Source organism: Ursus arctos, unplaced genomic scaffold (genome assembly GCF_023065955.2).
Source record: "Ursus arctos isolate Adak ecotype North America unplaced genomic scaffold, UrsArc2.0 scaffold_10, whole genome shotgun sequence".
NCBI lineage: Eukaryota > Metazoa > Chordata > Mammalia > Carnivora > Ursidae > Ursus > Ursus arctos.
Window position 1 is genome coordinate 31,783,538 of NW_026622764.1, and position 22,651 is coordinate 31,806,188.

The following is a 22,651-nucleotide window of genomic DNA, read 5'->3' on the forward strand; positions in this document are numbered from 1 at the left end:
GGGGGCTCCTGGGTGGCTCAATCGATTAAGTGGCTGCCTTTGGCTCAGTCATCTTCATCCAAGACCAGTTTACACATTTTATGTTTTAAAGAAACGTCTTGAAGTTGGCTTCTCCAAAGTTATGAAGTATCAACATTATCATAATGGGAATTTACTCTCATTAGTCGGAACTTAGAGACCACATGATCTATTCATTACCCAGAAAATTTGAGAGAGAGAGAGCAGGGTTCTGGAATCGAGCCCTGCGTCAGCTCCTTGTTCGGCCTCCTTGTTCAGCGGGGAGCCTGCTTCTCTCTCTGCCTGCTGCTTCCCCCGCTTGTGCTCTCTTGCTCTCTTTCTCTGACAAATAAATAAAATCTTAAAAAAAAAAAAAAAAAGAAACCTAAATTGGTCCTTTATTTTTATTTTTGCCTATTTCCAAAAGTAATACTTTGTAATGAATCTTTAAGGCTAAAGCATAATAGTAGTAGCATTTCTTTTTAAATTTTTTACGGAATTATGTTTTCTCATGTGGCATTTTTCAGATATAACATTAGAAGTACGAGGGAACCCAAAGATCTGATTATACCAGCTAATGGAGAGAGACTGGATAAATGAAAATTGAAGTGTTGAGTGGAAAAAAAAAATTAAAGTGTTGCAATACTGTTAAATTCAAAATTAATCAGAATCAAAGAGAAAGTATCTCTTAAATAAAAGATCATATTAATTTAAAATGAAGTTGTTTACTTTTATAAAACTTTTCCAAGGAAACAGACAACATATGAAATGAATCCGTGGCTGTATTTTTCTTTTAAGATTTATTTATTTATTTGCGAGAGAGAGAGTGTGTGCAAGTGAGCGGGAAGTGCAGAGGGAGAGGGAGAGAGAATCTCAAGCAGATTCCGTGCTGAGCACAGAACTCTATGTTGGGCTTGATCTCACAACCCTAGAGATCACGACCTGAGCCCAAACCGAGTCAGATGCCCAACCGACTGCGCCACCCAGGCACCACCCCCCACTCCAATAGCTGTATTTTGAAAAATAGGAACCTCTGTTCCAGGTTAATGTTCTTTCATTAGTTATAGATGTTTACATTTAAATATCAAGCATTTTTATTTCCCTTGGGAGTCTATCACTCCTCAGTTTTACGTGCTTTAAGCTGTACATTTTCCTTGAACAATTTTAGTAACATTTCAAAGATGTATCTCACAAAGGATTTTAAAAGAAACATTGAGTTTTTGAAGTCAAACACAACCCCCTTTCTTATGAAAGCAGTCAACTTATTGTAAGTGAACGCTCTTTGCTCTTAAGATAGAAATACCTTCCGCAAAAAGTTCTCTTACAGGTTGAGATTTGTAATGGTGTGAACCTTAGGTCAATATGACCATTTTATACTGATGTATACATAGTCACTTATTTTGTGAATAGAATGGTGATTGGCAAATACGTTTGCTTTCCTGTAAAGCTTGACTATGATGTGGACCAACTCCAGGCAGTTATGTGTCTTTTCACATGGAGCATAACTGTATCTTCTCTTTCCTTTATACATGGCTTTTGCAGTGGATATCCAGGCTGTGAGTTCCTAGAGATCAAGGAATATAATCATTTTAGTGTTAATAGCCCGAGCATGTAGAGCAATGGCAAGCAGTAGTATGTGCTTAGTAAATGTTGGTTGAATGAATCCATGCCTGACAAAATGTATATATGTATGCATGGGTGGACGGATCAATAGGTAGATGGATAGCAAACAGAGTTTGCAACTGACAGGTTTTTCTTTTTGAAAAATTTATTTCTAAGTAGTTATAAGTTCACAGGAATTCTCCCCAGTCCACCCCTAACTACAGGGTGATCTCATATCTTCTCACCCATTTTCCCCAGTGGTAACATCTTACGTGACCATATTGCAGTAGCAAAACCACGGCATTGGTACAGTCTGCAGGGCTTCTTTAAATTCCATAGTTTTACATGCACTCATTTGTATGTGCTTATGTGTATAGTTCTCTGCAGTTTTGTCACATGTATCCATGTAACAGTCACCACAGTCAAGATACAGAATGGTTCCATCTCTATAAGCTTCCTTGTGCTACCCTTTTATCTGCCCCCCCCCCCCCCAGTTTATAATAGTGCTGACTTGGTGCTTTGCATTTGCTTATGGCTTAACTATGGCCTATAAAAGAATTATGTTTCTGTTCAGGAAAAGAGAACAGCAGTGACGGTATTCGTGACTGTTCTCCAGCCTGTAGGTCATCCTTCACCCAAGACTAGTTTACACATTTTATGTTTTAAAGAAACATCTTGAAGTTGGCTTCTCCAAAGTTATGAATTATCAGCATTATCATAATGGGACTTTACTCTCATTAGTTGGAACTTAGAGACCACATGATCTATTCATTACCCAGAAAATGCATGAGGTTGCAAAATGTAAATAGAGTGCTAAAAATGGGGATCCACAGCGTTAATGAGTTAAATATTGACAAGTACATCTTAGGAAATGACCTTAAGAGCAGAAATTGATGCATTTTCATGTGCAGTGAATTGGTGTGTCCAGTGGGTTTTAATTGCCACCACTGTGGATGTCTTGTGTGTCATTGTGGCTGTAAAGATGGATGCGTGCACTAGGCCCAGTGTGGCTAATTGTGGCTCTTAAATGTGTTGAGGAAATCCATCTCGAGGTGACTATACCAAGTTGGGTCACAGATATAACCACCCATATTTATATACACGTTTGGAGGACACTTTTGATATAGAAGGGGAAAAATAGATGCTTGTGGAAGGTTTGCTTTTGGGAAATAGTTTGGAGTTTTGAAAATGAACATCTTTTACTCTCATGTCCCACAGGTAAAAGTAGACTTCATGGTAGGGTTGACACTTGGGGTATAAATTCATCAACATGAGACCTGTCTTGTCTCGGGAGAGAAGGCATGTCTCTCCCTCTTCCCTCGCCCACTTACTCTGTCACATTCCATGGTGCTGGAAGATAAAACAATGGAAGTTTCTTGGGCATTTCATCTTTGGGGGGTGAACCGGCCCTTCCCAGCTGTCTCTGCTTAGCACTTTTCTTCCTTCCCAGCCTCTTCCTGCCCCACCCTGGAGCTCCTGCTGGGGCTGAAGCTAACATGAAAAACCTGTTTTGTAAAGAAAAGCCTCCAGGTGCCACTCCCCAGGTCTTAGGAGAGGAAAAATATTGCCACCTCCTCAGGTTTAAAAACCTTCAGCCTATTGGGAACACTGTGTTCCTGTTGGGCGTGTTCATGTGTGTGTGTGTGTGTGTGTGTGTGTGTGTGTGCGCGTGTGCCCTGTGAGCAGATCTGGGAGCCTGAGGTGGGTGTGGGGACACTGGGTCTGGGGTGGTGTCAGGCAAGGCCGTTAAAAATAGCTTGTTTTCATTTTTGGAACATAATTCCCCCCCCCACCCCGTTCCAGTTTATTAACAATCAGTTTTTAACTCTTACATCAGGCACTGTGGGAAGTTAAAAAAAAGCTTTTATCTTTGAAGAACTAACAGTCTCTTCAAAGGATTTATCTACAAATGGGAGAAAAAGATTTGCCAGTAATGCAAAATAATAGACCATGGAGTATTTAAGTACTGATAGAATACATTGGTGACACGGTCTGAGTGCAGTCTGTGAGGGTTTAGAGAACATGCATTTCGAGATGGTTCCTAAGCAGGTGATGAGTGCTGGGCCTCAAGAAGGGAACATTCAGAGAGGCAGGAGGTGGGGGTTGGGCTGTGTGCTGGGGCAGCTAATATGCACCCTGGGCAGGCGGCAGGCCTCCTGGGTTCAAGTTCTTCCACTGAGTAGATTGGTTAATTCTGGTTGAGTTCCTTCCCTGACTATAAAATCTCGGTCCTACACTAAAATTGTGAATACTCAATACAATAATGTTTATAAAGTACTCTGTAAACTGCAAACCCTATACAGATTTGCATTACTACTCTTCTTCGACGACCAGTTTTAGACATCCAATGTTTATTTCGTTTGTGTATAATTTAAAACTGCAGAGCCTCTGAAAGGATGCTGATCTTTACCTGTTCTTAAGAGCACGGAATGATACTGAAATAACACAATTCAGCAGATCGTTTTGGGGTGAAGTATGTATTTCCTTTTCAGCCCGTCAGGATTGAATTTTTAGCATGATGATGAGCCTCTTCAGCTTTTCTAAAACTGTGTGAGGGAAAGATTGATTACTTCCAAAGCAGGACTGTCTGCCAGCTTTGTTTGGCTTCAATCTGACTTTATATTTTCGCTAGAAAACAAATGTACACTAACAAGACAAAAAGCTATATTGGGAACTTCTCTCTGTCCCTTGAGCACCTGTGTATGTGTCATGCAATAAGGATCAAAAATAGTCATCTCTGCTATGGTTCAGGTAATCAAATTAACAAAATAAATGTACCTTTTCCAACTGAGATCGGCTGTAGAATAAAGGGAAAAATTCTGAACACTTTGTAATGGGCACCTTGTGAGGCCATTTTCCCCGAAGAAGTAATTTGAGTACAGATGTGAAGTAAGCTGTGGGATAAATAGACCTGGAAAGCAGAACAGAGGTATATGGATTGGGATAAAAATTAATTGCTAAAAATATGAAGCCAGCGTGTATGATGTGCCTTTTTATAGTTTTCTCCTCTGGAAGCTAGATAAAGCCGCTTCTGTGTCATCCTTAATACAGTGGTTTGGCTAGGCATTATGTTTTGTCCAACCTGAGATATTTGCAGAAATAATACTCTAAGATTTCAAATACATCTTCCTAAATACTTTGCCTCATAAAAACTGAATCAGAGTAATATAGAAAAGGTACTAAAGTAAGATTTAGGGAAATTCTTTTATAAATCTGTATGGAGGAGAAATTTCTAAAGAGTGACAAATCCAGAAATCATAAATTGAAAATAGATGCGTTTGACTAAAAAAAAAAAATTAAGCCCATCTTTATAATAAATATTTGCCAAATTTAAATGACAAGGTATAAACTGGAAAAAACTGTTTGTAATACGTGTGACAATGAAAACTTCATAGTTTGAAGGAAGAAATCTCTCAACCAGAATAAAACGGCTCCCCCAATATAAAGATGGGAAAAGACCTGAACAGGGATTTCACAAAAGAAGACATATCTAAATGATCAGTAAACCACTGAATTGGTGTGTATTGCCGGTAGTCCAAGAAGTAGAAATTAGAACCATTTTTTCTGCTGTTCAATTGTGTATGATTAGAAAGATGGCCTCACCAACTTTTGGGGAGGCTGTGGTAAATATGCATGTATGTGCACTGTTGAAACATGTTGTAAACTCTGTGGAGCTATACATAAACATTTCAAAAGCGAGTAACCTTTGGACCGGAAGTTTTACTTCCAGGAATTTATTCCAAAGATATAATTTTGAATATGTGCAAAGAATTGGCTACAATTAGGTTCACTAGGGTATTGTTGTCATTAAAAATTGTGAAGCAACCAAAATGTCCAATAGATAGTTAAATAAAAATAATACAGCGATAGAAGGAACACTAAGCCTGCTGTTGAAAACAAAACCTTATTGAATTTATAGTTAGGCAAGTCTGTCTGTGAAGTGTTGTCAACTCAAGGAGGTAGATTACAAAATGGCATTTGTGTCAGGGATGTACAGTTGACCCTTGAACAGCATAGGGTTAGGGGGAGCGAGGCCCTGTGCAATCAAAAATCCATACAACTTTTGACTCTCCCAAAACTTAACTGCTAATAGCCTCCTGTTGACTGGAAACCTTACTGATAACATAAACAGTCGAATAACACGTACTTTATATGTTATATGTATTTTTATAGTGTATTCTTACACGAAGGTAAGCTAGAAAAGAGAAAATGTTATTAAAATCTTAAGAGAAAATATGTGTATGTACTGTACTGTATTTATTGAAAAAAAATCTGGGGACTTCTGGGTGGCTCAGTTGGTTAAATGCCTGCCTTTGGCTCAGGTCATGATCCCAGGGTCCAGGGATTGACTCCCACATTGGACTCCTTGCTCAGTGGTGAGCCTGCTTTTCCCTTTGCCTGCTGCTCCCCCTGCTTGTGCGTGCAGGCACGCTCTCTCTGACAAAGAAATAAAATCTTAAAAAAAAAACAAAAAACAACTGTGTGTAAGTGGACCCATGCTGTCCAAACCCATGTTTTTCAAGGGTCAACTGTATAATGATATTGCAAATTTGCTGTATGTTAGATACTTTGCTAAGTGCTTTACATTGATCATCTCATTTAATAATCACTGCATTCCTGAGTAAATATTATTGGCTCCATTTTACAGATTAGTAAATAGAAGCATCAGGAGGCTAAGGAGCTCAGGTCACACTAATAGGAAGTGTGGAGCCAGGACTTAAGGAAAGGAGTAGCTTCCAGAATTTGTGTTTTTGTATGCATGTATGCATGTATGAAAGGACATACACCAAATATGGTAACAATGCTTACGATTTGCTACTACTATTTCAGGTGGTTTCAGTTTTCTTAGTTATATTTCTAGGCATTCTTTGAGGGCTTTAGAATGTGCGCATTGTATTTTTCTAATCAGAAAAAAATGGCAAAACTGGGGTGCCTGGGTGGCTCCGTCCGCTAAGCTTCGGACTCTTGATTTCAGCTCAGGTCATGATTTGCGGGTGATGAGTTCGAGCCCTGTGTGGGGCTCTGCACTCAGCGTGGAGTCTGCTTGAGATTCTCTCTCTCCCCCTCTTCCCTTCCCCCGGCTCATGCACATGCGCACATGTTCTCTCTCAACATACATACATACATACATACATACATACATAAACAAACAAATAAATACATAAAATCTTGAAAAAAGGTCAAAACTGTTTTTTTAATGTTTACACTATATAATAAATAGCAATTTTTAGAAGGGCAGGCAGCAGTTTTAATTTATGTACAGTGTGTGTCAAGTTTTACTCAATGAAGAAGAGATAAAGAAAAATAGATGATTGGCATGTATAGTTGACATTTTTAATAACACCCTCAGGGCATTGCATATTAGGAAATTAGTAAATGATGTTTTCTGAGGCATTTTTAAGGGTAGATACACAAAATTGAGTTTTAAAGAATAAAAATAATGAAACATTAAGTACATACAACAGTTTAAAAATTCAAATACTTTTTTGGAAAACCAAAGGGAAAAAAAAGTCCATATAAATGTAGTTTCATTTTTATTAATAAACCATCAAGTATTTACCGAATACTAGGAATTTCTAGACATAAAGAAGTACCAGATGCAGAATTAACGGTCTAGTTGTGGAAACAAAACTTCAGACCGAGATAGTCCATATTTAACAGAGTATATAATTGGGAGGTAAATTGTAAGCTTCAGGTGAAACTACTGAAGAGGTAGGTCTGAGTTGGAAGGGTAGGGCTCTCCGTAAGATGGATAGGGTTGAACGATACTCAAGTATAATATGTCAGTACCTGGGGAAAGTAAGTATTGAGTTGACACTGAACACTGGATAGTTGGTGGCTGAGGGTGGCAGGTAGCCTGAGCAGATGTCAGAAGCAAGAATGAGCCCAATGGGAACAGGCAGTTAGTTTAGTCGTGGTCAGCTAGGAGCCCATGGGCAGTACGTACAGTAAGGTGAGGTCAGATTAGAGAGCCCTTCCATTGTGAAGCATTAATGTAGAAAATTTGACAGATAAGAAAAAAGTTGTCAAGGCCTTTTCTAAGGCTTAATTATATTGGTTTTCCAAAAGTTTATCTTCAGTTTCACAGATATGTTAAGGAAAGTCCTTTAATCAAGAAGAGTCCACACTTAGCAGATTTGGAAATTCCTGTTACACATACAGCATTTTTATTTTCAGTTTTCAAACTGTATTTTTATAATATACTAACAGTATTCCATAGATTTTACATAAGAAATAATGAAGCTGATCGGTTTGATTGGGGCTCTGCACACTTGTGAACTGAGTTCTTAATTAAGAAACTCTGGTTTGGATGGGGCTTTAGACATCATTTGGTTTGACTTCCCACCTCAGTAAAGAGATTTCTTGTATAAAAATCCCCAAAGGTGATCGATTATTCCTATTTGCCTAAAATATGACTAGAAAGAGGAAAATGAGGACTTGAGTTTGTTGCTTAGCCCAACATTTAAAGTAACCTGTTTTATCTGTGGAAATATATATTTATAACAGAATAAAAAATTTAAAAGCATTCATTTTTAAAATAAGATTTGTACTTACTGGGAAATGATCATGTGGAATACTAAATTACCAGTTAATTTAATCTTTGAAATGCTTTAAAAAAAATCTATATATTTTTTTTACTGCAACATGGAAGAACATATTTAATCTCTTAAATTAATCTGCCAAATTGAGAGTTGTTTTTTTTTTTTTTTTGTCAGTGACTTCATAAATATTTTAGTTAACTTTGTTAAGTAACATAAATGTCACTTGATTTTTTTGGTATGCTGTAAAAATAATATATATTAAGTAATATCATTTATATTCTATTGATATTAACTATTCTGCTATTTTATCATTTTATGTTCTCTTTATAGATGAAAGAAAATTACATCTATGAGTCAACAGGTAGCATATTAAGGGTATATACAAAAAGTAATAAATTCTGGTTTGGTGGAAGATCATATTTCTTTCATAGCAATGATTTAAATCAAGTTGATTATGTTTATTAATAAAGTAACGAATGCTTGTGTGCCTCACACAAAAATTAGATTACCACCAGTAACATATACATATTCTCTAAGTAAAACAAAAGAGACCTCTGAATTTTATACTTTGCTTAATACTCAGTATACAGTGTGTTGTGGGTACAACTGGTCATTTAGAAAGTAGAACACAACCATCTCAATATTTATTGAATGTAAGCCTAATGTACGAAGCCATTCGAACAAAAGAGATTACAGGAATGAATTTTAAATCACATGCAGTATCAAATACAATATTGCTGGGCCGATTGAGTAAAGAAGGAGAGTTAGTTAATAAGGTGGGCATTGTGGAGAAAACGAGCAAGAATTTTGAGAGAGCCTAAAGATGGACCAGAGAGTTTCCCTCTAGAAAGAGTGGTGAATTGTTGGAGTCTATGAACCCATTAAGACTTGAACTCTACCTAATCCTTTGTAATTCTGGGAGGTAGCACGGTGCCTTGTACATGTTGGTACTTAGTTCTTCCCTTTTCCCTCCTTTCCTCTTCCTTTTTGTTAAATATAGTGCTTTCAGATATTGGAAGGGTAGGAAGTAGATTTTAAGAAGTTAGCAGTATAACGTAATGGTTCAAAAATTTAGTTTTGAATTGTGGAAAGTGAAGTTGAGCCCTGCCTTAATCATTTGCTTCTATTTCTGTGGCATTAGGCAAGATTTGTACCTTTCGGTTAGAGTTCGCTTATCTGTAGAGTGGTCTAAGAAGAATAACTATATCTAAACTTGTTATTTTAATGAGATAAATGTTGCAGAAACCTTTAGTACTGTGTTTATGTAAGCGTTGCCCTTATAGAGACTTGAGGATATTGGCAGGATGCTACATTTGTGGCTTGCATTAACATATAAAATGTATTCTTTCTGCCATAAGCTTCTAAGATGTGATACCAGGTGGCTTGAATATTATCTGTAGAATATGATTATTTTCTCTTTAGTTTCTATCAATTGGAAGTGGGCCAGATACAGGGAGAGTGTGGGAAGTGAGCAAATGACAGCCAGATTTTGTTCTGGAACAGTGGAGCTGTTCGGACTTCTTGTCTCTTCCTCATGTAGGCATTTACAAATTTTGTTATGGGCCCTCTGAAACGATGGTGGAATATCCTCTTGCTAATGAAAGGAGTTGGTATTTCCCTGGAGCAGAGATTGATGCAAGTAAAGATACAGAGTGGAATCAGGTAGAGGAAAACAGAGGTGATAATATGGCAGGGAAATCATACAGTGCTGGACAACCATTGGCCACTACTCTCAGCTCTTCTCCTGCGACTTCTTTTCAGAAGTTTCTTTTATGCTTCATCCCAAAGAGGCAGCTGTCCATCTTCAGTGGACTTCTGTTGGTCATCTCTTTTATTTTCGGTTTTCCACCAGGCCCTCCCCCATCCTGGATAAAGCAAACACACCCTCCCCTACCCCACCGTTCAGCCTTAGCTTGGCTTCATTCTAGTGCTCAGGGTCCAAATCCCTGAGGACATCAATTGACTCAGGTAGTTCAAGACACATAATGACTTAAAACATTTAAAATGTAATATAAAAAGATCTGTGGAGTTCTATGGAGAAAATTCACATCTAGTTTTGAGGAAATAGCGTATTTCAAATAACTTAGACCCTTCCGTGGATGACTCATGTCTGACCAGCTGTACCTTCCTTTCCCTGCTTCCTTTCCCATTGCCTTTCCCACTTGCCTGGTTCCCACTTACCTGTGGTCTAGAGGTAAGATTTGGTGAGCTATGCTTTTAGAAGATAAAGTTACAGAACTGAACTCCTAGGGAGCCACACACTTTATTTAGGAAGGGAGTTAACTGCTCAGAAGCTGGTTGGAAGGTGCTATTAACATTAGAATGCAAAGCTCTTCCTAGAGGCTCAGACTCACCTGGTGTAGAGGTGAGACGTGTGCATAGAAAAATAACTTGAGAGCAAATGGTAGGAATGATCCTGGGTGCCCTGGTTGCCTACATCCATTAATAAGTCTTCCTAAATACTTACAAATCACGAGTGACTTCCACACTAAATAGAAAATAAACAATATCCAATCCAGTATATTCTGGCAAATTATTCCTGATGTAGCTAAGTCTGACCTAAAGAGAAGTATGATCAGGAAACATGCCTGTATTAATTTTATGATTTTAAAGATCAAGTTTCTATTTAGTTGGAAACATTTAATAGGAAACACAGTGAAAATGAAATAGATGGCCACTCGTGATGAAATTTTCTTGTCCTACGGATAGCAGTTCTTCCATTTTAAGAGCTGATTAAAACAATTTAGGAAAATAAATCTAGTGGAATTATATAAAGAAATATAAATGAAAGTCCTGGTTTTATATGGTTTATAAGTTGTTGTTGTTTTTTATTTTTCTTCTCAACTTCGGAGAAGTAGGCAAGAAAGTATCAGAATTTGGTTCGAGTCTCAGGCTCACCATTTATTATTGCTTGGATGTCCTCCATGTAACCTTGGAAAAGTTTTATTTCCTATGGGACCTTCAGTTGCCTCATCTAAAAAAATGCAGTTACTAAAAGCATCCAGTTAGTGTTGTGTGAAATGATATCTGGGGGAAATATCTAGCAAGGTGTCTGGAAATCAGTACTCCATGAATGCTATTAATAATAATAGTGATAATTGTGACCTCCTTTTCTATATGTCATCTATGATTGCAGGTTATTTCTTTAGAGTGTTGTGATTGGTCATGTAACATACTTCTTTTTAAAAAATGTGAAAATGCTCTTTTTCTTTATTTTTCTCATATAATGTAAGCTTATATAATGATGCGATTCTCATATATGTTGTAGTTCTTTGCAGCACCTAGCAAAGTGCCTTCTAAATTCCTGTTAACATAAGGAATAATTGAACATTTTAAAATATTGAAGCATTTCCACATAAGAACGATGTTTATTGTATTATTTATCATATTAAGACAAATTCTAGGAGCGACCTTATTAATCTTTATAGTCTTTTCAATAAATGTTGCTATTTGAAATCTAATATTTTAAAATAATATTAGGAAATATATTTACAAAAATTTATATTGCATTTATGGTTTCTTAAAGAAACATTATGAAGTTCTGTCAGGAATGCAAATTAAGATAGGGAAAAAACCTTACTCAGAACACCGCGCTATGCTTATTCAACAAATGTTTTCAGGTATTTTACTAATTCTTCATATGCAGATCATTTTTACTTAATATTACTTTTTATCCCATTTTTCTTGATTGTAGTTTATAGTAGCAACATAATAGTCTGTTACATTGTTTTATTATAATTAAATTGGCCATTTCCTTTTGATGTACTTGTTCTACCTTTTAGGATACAAATGGTGTTTCAATGAGCTTTTTACACTCAATCCCCGCCCTCCCCCCCCTTTTTTTAGGGAGGGGGAGGATTAATTCAGGAATGTTACCAGCCTGTCAAAGACAGTCAACTATTTTGATTCTTGAAACATAAGTTCCTCTAGAAGGGTTCTGGTTAGTTGGTGTTGCCAGAGGCCACACAGGAGTAAGATCGTTTCTATCACTTTTTATCAATGGATGTAATGGGTTTTAGTTTTAAACTGGCTGATTTAATTGATACCAAGTGATCTCTCACCTTTTCTTATTTCTTTACAAACGGCAGATACATTTTAAAGTCATTGACGTTTAAAAAACAAAATAAAACCAACCTTTAAAAATGTTATTTCTGGCTTATAGATATCCAAGTACTGATTGTTTGACTTAATGTAACATTTCTTTAAATTCTTATTATCTAAAGCTCCAGTCACCAAATGAATAATTGGAAACCACTGTTTTGGTATTATGGGCATTTAAAAGTAGCCCTAGGGGATCTTTATCTTGAGTTTTACTATTAAAACCCACGAAACAATGTCTTTCTCCTTAGCTTGCTTTCTCTTTTACCCAAGTTGTAGAAGGACGGATCTTAGTATTTACTCACCACACCCCTCTCCCCAAAACATAGGCATCTTGAATGAATAGACCGAAAGGGGTAAGGGAATTTCCTTGAGATGCGTAATTAGATGAGAAAAAAAAGGGGGGGGTCTAGAGGAAAGTGTGAGAGCTAAAGAGAAAAAAAATAAGAAGCAGCAAATGGGGGGGGGGAAGACATGAAAGTATGAAGCGAATAGATTTACATGGAGTTTGCATTGCCTTCAAACTTCTTTGCAAATTCCTCTGTAGCTCTAAGATAAGCTGTCCTTAAGATTTACTGATGCGCAGTTCATTTGTATTTTTGGTCAAACTAATTCTGTGTCTCTTTCTCATTGCTCATTTCTTTTCTGATTCTTTATGCCATTTTATTTTTAAGCAAAGCACTGTGACTTGCTGGTTCTGTCCGCCCCGCTGTTGGTGCAGTCTGGGCCCTGCAGCTTCCCGTCCGTGTGAATTTGCACTTGAGTGGCACTGTTTCCTGTCAGAAACCCAAGGCAGGCCCCTGACATTTCTAGGTGGCGATTCACACAGGAAAGAACCTGACAAGTTTTACAGGGCACATGACTTCACCGTGGGAGCTGATCAGCGTGGTGCACAAATGGGCCCCTCCTTTCCGTACCTTTTGGCCTCCCGTGGGTTCTAGAGTGGTTAGAAAATTTAAAAATGGATGTAACCGTATCCCAGAAAACACATGACAGAAGATTAGAATTTGATGTTTAGATTCGCCTGGATAGGAATCAATCAAGGTCAATGACAATACTATTTGATTCTAGGATCGGGTGATATTTTTTTTTTTTTGATTGTGGTAAAAATATCCTAACATAAAATTAACTGTTTCAGCCATTTTCTTTCCCTATGTTGTATTAGGCAAGTTCCAGCTTTTCCACCTTGCAAAGCACTTTTCTAAAAAACGGAGATTCAGAGATGAATAGGACCTGATACTTGTCCTCAAACAGCAAAAGTAGAGTTAAATCCATATATTTTTTCACGTGACTGTATCTAACTTGGAAATATGTGCAAGCATATGTAAGTAGCGGAGATGAAAACCATTCCTTCCCTGTTTTATGAATAGATGAGCCTTTAACTCTTGCTTTATTTTTATTTTTTAATTGTGGTAAAATATACATAACATAAAATTGACTTTTTAGCCATTTTTAAGTGTACAAGTCAAGGTGATTTTTATTCAGTATATAATTTAAGCTTCAAGGAGAATTTAGATACAGTTTTATCAGAGAAGCATGCAGCTAAAAAAGAAGTTGTGCAAATCTTCCACTTTTTTTTTTGAATTAAAATAACTGGTTTTCTTTCCTCTTCCGCCTTTCATCATTTTTTACACATATATTTTGGTAGTTGAACTATTGCCAAGTTCCTTTAAACCTGTTTTTCCTCTAATGTAGAGATCTTTTTTTTTTTTTTCTTCTTTTTCCTTCAAGTCTTAAAGATAGTTTTTTGGGTTGTATTTGCAATCCATGTGTAATCATTTCTAATAATTTTATAATAATAAAAATATGACATTGGTATTTGTGTTTCATCTGACATGAGTTACAGTTATTAATAAGGTCAAGTTTTGAATAAGGGTATCCAGACTTCAGCTCTTTTACTGGGAAAGTTTTGGCAAATCGAAATTATTTAAGGAAGGAACATTTGCATTTTTCCAAATAATATTTTCTTCCCTATCACAGGGACTCTAGAGGAGTGATTCTATGTAGCAGTAATCAGATCGGATGCCCAATGTATCTACTTGGTGTCCTCATTTAACTATGTCTGTAGACCTTTGTTTATCTCGTCACATCAGTCCAATGCATTTCATTGCTTTATTCATTGCTTGTTGATTGATGATATAATCTACATTATTTTGTGTTCATGACATTGACTCTTCATAAGAAGGCAGAGCATGAGCTTGTGTTGTCCCGAATTCCTTTGAGTATGTTTCATGCTCAGTGTATGTTAGTAAACTATTTAGAGGCTACATAGGCCTTTGGAAATGAAGTACCAGAACCTTTGCAACTACTTAGATTATTCGTGGATTTTTTTTAAAACTCTGAAGAAACTGAGATGTCCACCATGTATAATTTACTAATGTTCATAGCCAATTAGTTGCATAATTAAGAACATTCAAAATTACTTTGAAGCTACAGCGGTAGATGGGCATCAAATGTATTCAGATACTTCTTCTGGGTAGATGAGCAGCAGAGACTTCTTGGAAAATAGAAATAGCTGGGATGGAATGACATTTGCATGAAGGACTAACTTTTGCTACCTTTGAATTTCCGTTTGGTTTCATCCTACTCGAGTTCTTAAACTGCTTTAAGCTTCTTTCCCAGTATCACAGCCAAACTGAAAGATTTCCTCACCTGTATTTTAAAACACTGCTGTCAAACTATGCAAAGGAAAGCAATAGAGATGCCTCCTTCTTGTGTTTTCCGTTTACTTGCATTTGTTCATGACTTCTAAGGTATTTTAAGTCCCCAAAGGAGTTTGCATGCTTTTAACTCTATTATATATATAAGTTGTTACCTGAAAGGGTCTGTAAGACATCAAAGTAAATGTCAGCCTAGTAAATAGAAGAGATTTTTTACTCTCTGAGCTACGTTATAAAGGGAGATTGCTTTTGCCTTATTTATGTTCAGAACTCAGTGTAGTTAGGAAGACACTGAGTCATTAAAGTTTGAGAAGTGTTAGGGAGGCAGGTGCTGTTTTGTGTAGAGTCTCAGATATTTGAAGTTTATTTATTTGAAGTTTACTTTGAAATAATTTAATCAACAAAAATCTATCTAATTGGAGTTTTTCCTAATTTCCTATGTTTTAGAGAGATTTTGTACTTTTCTTTCTTTCTTTCTTTTTTTTTTTTTAAAGATTTTATTTATTTATTTGACAGAGATAGACAGCCAGCGAGAGAGAGAACACAAGCAGGGGGAGTGGGAGAGGAAGAAGCAGGCTCATAGCGGAGGAGCCTGATGTGGGGCTCGATCCCAGAACGCCGGGATCGCGCCCTGAGCCGAAGGCAGGCGCTTAACCGCTGTGCCACCCAGGCGCCCCCTGTACTTTTCTTTCTTAATGCATCTTCATGAAAACAACATTTGGCTAAAATAAATGAGTTTGCTCATCTTTTTAGTGGTTAAGTGAACAACACTAACTTGTTTATATTGCCAGTAAAATAAGACACTTATGAGCTCCAAGAAGATGAAATATATCCGGGGACTAAACTGTTTTGTACCTGAGGAATTATGATTTTGGTCCGTAATTTTTGTACTACCTGTGTACCATACATGTAGCATGCCCATTTACTCTTTCTGCTGTAGTCCAGCTGATTGTTGCTTTTATCACTGGGGCTGCTAGCATATCACAGAGTTTTTGAGTGTGATAAAATGTACAAGTACCCATCTATTTCTTTGGTTACTGGCGGGGTGGGGGCTTCTCTGCCATCTGTGGCTAGTGAGGATAATTCAATGTGTAAACCATGAGATGGACAACCAAGGTGCTAAATCAAGGAGAGTTTACTATTTTGCTGGTATTTGTTAGAATATGAAGTTGGAATTTGGGAAGTATTTTCTCTGAAGTATGGTTGGTGACTGGGGAGTTTATTCTACAAAGCCTACTTCCTCTGTAATGCCCCTTCCCCGTTAGAACATGGTACTACCAATATAACCCTGTGTATGAATATTCTGTGTATGATGGTGTATCTATTGGAAAATGCATGAGTTTTCACAGGAATTTTTCGGGGCATTGCTATAGCACTGACAGCAGAAATATGAATGTATAAACTTCTAAGCTTTAGGCAACTTGTTATTTTAGAGGCTGGATGTTGGAAGAAGGGTTCCTTTGCATTGGTGGTGATAAACTGTTAGGGCTTGGAATCTCTTTCTAGATTAGTCTCTTAGGGACACTCTTGACTCTGACTGTATTTTCCATATCCCTTTTATTTTCTTTGAGGTTTCTAGAAACTTGGTTAATCTACTACCTGTTCACAGTCAACACCTGATGCTTCTTACTGTAGTTTCTGTTCCCCCCTACTCCCCACTTCTTCTCTGCTGTATGGGGTTGAATAGTGTTCCCTCCCAAAATTCATGTCCTCCTTGGCACCTCAGAATGTGACCTTATTTGGAAATAGGGTTGTTGCAGATGTAATTATTAAGATGAGGTCTTCCTGGAGTAGGTTGAGCCCTTAATCCAATATGACTGGTGTTCTTAGGAGAGACATAGACTACACAGGGAGGATACCATGTAATAGTGGAGGCAAAGACTGAAGTGAAGTGCCTTCAACCCAGGGGACACCAAGGATTGCTGGCAACACCAGAAACTAAGAGAAAGGCGGGGAACGCTTTCTCCACCGTAGGCTTCAGAGAGAGCGTGGCTGTAATTACACCTTGATTTTGGCCTGCTAGCCTCTGGAACTGTGGAAGAATAAGTGACTGCTGTTACAGGCCACCTACCTTGTAGTGCTTCGTTACAGCAGCCCTAGGACCTCCTACACCTGCCAGTAAGCAGGAAAGTTCAGTCCTGGGTTTGTTTTTGGTGCAAGTGTTGAAGTAATTTTAGTGTTGTTCCTTAAGGGTTAGTACTACCAGAAATGGTACAGAAGTTGACTATAAAATCAGGAAAGTTATAATAGTTCTGAGAATTCCAAAAAGAAAGCTTCAAATGGATAATGTGCAAAGAGCATTAGTTTTTGATCACAGCTTCAGTTTGGTCTCCAGAGAAAGCGTTTCCATTCCCTGGAGATTCTAATTTTGTTGTTTTAGGGTGGGGCCTGGTCGTTTGTATGTTTGAAAGCCTCCCAAGGAGATCTGGGAGTATACAACTAAGGGTGAGAATCACTAGTGTCGAGCAAGGAGTAAGGTGTGTCAGGTCTAGAGCGGCGGTTCTCAGGTCCGGCTGCACTTTGGGATCAGCTGGCTGGCTTGTAAAACCTACGGCCGCCTGAGCGCCAGCCCCAGAGATTCACCTGTCATTGGCCAGGCATTCATATGGCTCCAAGAGTTTAAAATCTCCTAGTGAATTCTGATGCGTAGCTGATATTGAAAAATATGAGTCGAAAGCGTTTATATTCTGGATAACAGGGATACTTAAAATTTTAAGCTTTTTGAGATTGTGTGTGTGGGGGGGATAGATTTAGATTAAGTTAGTTTCAGCAAGACAAAAATTCATGGTCTGATTCTCTCTTCTTTATATTGCATGGCTTTCCTGAACATCTTCGAAAAAGAGGGCCAGTGAGGTGATTGGGTTGGATGTGTTGGGGGGTTGGAGTGGTCACGAGTGGCTGCGTCTGGGTAGGGGTGGGGGTTGGTGTGTGCTCTTTAGATTTACTTTTCTTCCTTCTTTTCTGTGTACCATTCATTGTCTTTTCTACTATTGGAAAGCCAGTCTCGAGCCCAGCACATTATGGAAACGAGAATGAAAACGTAGAGTTGAAAAGGTGTGGAAGATGAGTAGATTCTACAGAGGGAAAAACAGAATAGGAAAAATGTCATCTGGCGGAGGTGGGGAGGCAAAGAGGTGCGGTAGCCAGGGGTGCCTATTTAATTACAGCGTGAGGAATCCCCACGTTAGAGGGGACTTGATGTGTGTGTATATGGACATATGTACAGATATTTAGCTAGCTAGGGAGTGTTATTCTTTTGTGTGTAGAAATATGTGCATACAATATATTGTATTCTTTTTTCTGAAATTCTGTCTGCAGTGAATGTCACCGTTATATTTTGTGATGGTTTCATAAAACTGCATTCCTCTTAGTCTTGCAGTTCAGTATTTTCAATGTAGACTTGACATTTGGGTTGTACTTACAGTGTCAACTGAGAGCTAGGTTGTTGTTCATACCCGCAATGCTTTCTAGTAGCTTATTTATAGTATTCCGTTGTGGCCATTTCTTATATAATGACAGGGTATTTAAAATATCTAAGAAGACATAAAAAATCAGATTTAATATAGTTAAGTTTCACATAGGAGGTTTGGAATGAATGCCACTGTGTTGGCTTTTCATTTTGTGCTGGTTTCCTTGTCAAGTTTGCATGGTCTGTTAGCCCCTGTGATCTTAGCTGTGCCTCTTTTTGTTTATTTATTTGTTTCTAAGCTTTATTACTGATCTGGCTGCTGCTGTTCAACTATTTTAAGCCTGTGGTCTGGCTAGAGTTACCGTTAAGGAGAACATCATTCTTGGTGAAATTCTTAGAAGTTGGTTTCTATAATTTGCACTTGATGGCTAATTCTTAAAAGTAATAGCCATAGCTCTCTGAAAACCCTGTATGTCTTCTATGCATTTTTGCACAATTGTACTTAATTTTCAGATGAATCCTTTGAAGTAGATGATGCATTTCTATTTTATTGGCACAAGACTCACCATCATACTTTGATCTAACCAGTGGCATATCGGTAAACGGTATTTGGAATAAAAAGCCCTGATTAGTTGCATGTGCTGATTTCCTTGATATAAATACACTGACCATGATGGATTTCAAGCTACAGAAGTGCATTATGGGGTTGCGTAGAGATGTCCACAGTCAGTTCTCGCGTGCCTGTACTAGCTCTCTGTACTCCAAGCTCTTTCTCTGGATCTTACCCTAAGCTAGTGTTGTTTCTATTATCTTTCCTTCTTTCCCTCCCTGCCTTTTCTTCTTCCTTCCTCCCTCTCACTTTCTCCCTTCTGGCACCTCACCCCCCACCCTCTAGTCATTTTCCAGGATCTCTAGTGTCATTGTCTCAAGAATATCATGTCCTGTTTGTAGCTTCTTCTACTAAAAGTTTCTTAGACACATGGAATTATCATCAACCGTCAACTTTCAGGACCCTTATTTCCTTAGACTGGAGTAGAGTTAATAGACGGGGATTTATTATGTGAAGTCTTCTCTTTTTTAATCTTGATAAGAACAATGTGAGTATGCTATCAAGTCAATTGCCTGATCGTTCCAGGTGTGAGTAGCAATTTTATAAACTTATTAGTAACAAGTCAAAGCGATTTTACTCCTGACGCCCAACTGATCTTTCCGAGTTTAATTCAAAATGCTTTTTTTCTTTTCATGCCTCCCTTTTCTCCGCGTTGCCTTTACCTGAAAGCACTTTTTCTCTGAGATAGGTTTTGCTTGACACAGTTATGTAGTAGCAGACTTGGAAGGTGCTGGATCTTGATGGTAATGAAAACCCATGGGAATTGTCAGTCATCTTTCTTCACAATTGCAAAGGAAGTGGCAGGTGTTAAAATCTTTTTCCCATTCCATATTTTGATGGAAAAGTCTAAACACTTGTCTAATCTCCTTCCCCTTCTCTATCTCTACCTGATTATAAATCTCAGAAAACATGTGTCTTAGAAAGTTTTCATTTATCCTGTTTCTGGCTCTAACACTGACTTCCTTAAAAATTGGAGTGCATTCTAAATCATTGCATCCTGTCAAGTGTCCTGCCTGTACTCAGACCTCCGGTGTGATGTATGAGGCATCCGTAAAGTGCTGCTGCCTTTGTGGGATTTGTCCAGTAGTGATTAGGTACCCATCTCCTTTCTTCAGACCCGGATAGGCTGAATGGGAGTAGAGCGCTTGAATTCATCACCGGCAGGGGCTGCTTTTTTTGTGTGTGTCACTTTGACTGGTAGAAGTTGCTGTAGTCCACGAGAACTGTGCAATTAACTAAGAATTGCTAAAATTTCTGAAATGGCTTCTTGAAGTTTATGGATGAAAATATATTTTAGCCAATATAAATATGAGGCTTGTAAAGCGTTTTTTTTACAACCAAATTCCATGTAAGAATGACCTCGTTTTAAAGGCAGGCTGTGTTTTTCTTTTCCAGCATGTCAAACCCCTGGAAGGCATGGCCACAGGCCATGGGATTTCCCACTCAACAGAATGTCATCTTACGTTTGATCCCCAAAGAGTTGAGATTTTATGACTGCCTGACACTTGTACTTAACGTACAGGCCATGACTTCGAGCAGGGAGAGCTGATGGGCACAGGGACCAGTGATGGAGTTTTTGTTAGCATTATGGGGGAAGCTGAAAGGAAGGACCAGAGGGTTTCCATGTGGTTTGCAGTCCGGATGATTGCTTTTGCTTTTGCTGAGGACATAGTTAAAAGAGTATTTTTTACCTTCTTTAAATGTTAAAATCGGCAACATTCTCCCCCAGAAAAAGAAATTTCCCGGAAAAGAGGAAATTTTATTTTGCAGTCTAATTACACAAAGAGATGCAAAGTTATATTGATCTGTTTCCTACTTTGATTTAAACATACAGATCTTTGATTGCAAGGGACTCGTAAGTTAAAAAGACCTATTTTGAGTAAACTTCTGGACAGAGAAATCCGATTTTCAACACGAGCAACATAGCCTCATTCTCTCTGTGATAGTTGTATAGTAATTTCACTGATTTATGGTGAATATATTTGTCATCTGAAGAGAGTTTACAATGAAATGGAATTGCTTTATAGCCAAAAAACTCTTTTCAGTTTGAAGTCTTCATACGGAGAGTTAATGGTACGGGAGTATATCCACATTTTGTGATTGCTGTTAGATGAATAAAGCACGCCTAACATTGGTCGGTTGTTGTCATTGGTAAAGAATAAAAAAACATGATGTGGCTTTTCAGAGCAATAGGTCTTACTGAATGATCTAAGAGCAGGATGGTGCCTAAATATTTGAATGTTAGGGAGTTAAACATACCTGGTAAAATCTAATTTCTGAATGTTTGAACGGTGACCCATTCCCAAAGGAGGATTTGCTTTCTTGAAATTATATGTATGGATTTATTTTGTATACCTTTTCAGCAGTGGTGAGCTCCCCCTTAGGGCATTTCTGCATATTAAGTCACTTTTGCAAGAGATAATTACCATGTATTATGCATAAGAAAGCAGAATAACTAGAGGGAGGGGGAGGTGAGGGAGGGAGATCCTGAACAATTACTAGTGAGCAAGAGTTTGAAAATGAAGAATTCATTTGTATGTATGTAACCACATTATTACTAATTTAAAATTGGTAAGATCCTGTCGAAGTTCAGCTTATTGAGGATGTTGCCTTTATGCTTCCAATTAAAAACAAATGTAAAAGGCAGTCATTATAAGGACTTTTAAAGGCTTTCTCATGGCCTTGGTAATTCCAACCCTAGTTTCTCACATTTTCCTACACTGGCAGGCACCACTGAATAAGCCAGTGCCCTGTGCTCCCTCCTGGGCGGTAGCAGAGCTGGCGTGCCTCCTGGTGACAGCTCTGGACCTGTCAGCCCTCGTGCTTTCTTACCCCTTCTTAGCTTCTGCACGTAGTGTGGGCCATCTTTGATATTCCAGGGCTCTGCTGCTTTTCCAGGCCTTTCACTGCTCTTTGGCCATTTACTTCCAACTCAGACCATTTGTTTCAGATGTTTGCATAAGTATATATATAAATACATGGATATATGTGTGTATCAATTTTTTTCTCATGACAGTTGCCAACTTAGGAAAACCTCTTTTTAAAAAATTTGTAATAAAAAGATCATGACCCCGTTTCTGCTGTTCATCACTTTTTATGGCAATGTTAAACCTGTGTGTATGTAGTCTATATTTAGCAATTAGATTAAAATAGAATTTGCCAGTAAAGAGATGATTTAGAAATAAGATCCAGATGAGATCTCAGATAGAATCAAGTGACTAGGCAGGTTCAGAGGATTTCAGACTTCTTGGAATTGTGTGAATCATCTGTGTTGACAATTTTTTTTTTTTAGGTTGAGATCCTTTATTCATTTATTTTTAGTTTACCTTTTCACCGAAGTGCAGTTCACATGCAGAAAAGTACACATTACTACAGGTGTACAAATGGATGAATGCCCACAAAGTGAACGTCTACACTCAACAGCCACCCAGACCAAGCCATAGCCACTCACACGAGAGTCAAGTATTCTCTCATTTCTGTGGCCGTAGACAACTGCATCCCTCAACAACACATGATTGGTTGATTACACCCAACGTGATGTTTTTGAGATTTATCCACAGTGTTCTTTTGTTTCATTGCTATATAATATTCCGGTGTATGAATTTATCAAAAACTTGCACAGATTGATTTATCCACTTGACTGTTGGTGAGCATTTTCCTGTTTCCAGTTTTGAGCTGTTCGGAATATTCTTGTGAATACTTTTTGGTGCTCACGTGTGCATATTTCTGTGTG

At 37.9% G+C, this 22,651-nt stretch overlaps 1 protein-coding gene across 21 annotated transcripts in view; it reads left to right on the plus strand.

Moving 5' to 3' along the window:
• Positions 1-22,651, plus strand: part of KLF12 (KLF transcription factor 12) — a 413,801-nt gene that overhangs the window by 87,568 nt on the left and 303,582 nt on the right. The gene's annotated exons all lie outside the window — the stretch shown is intronic.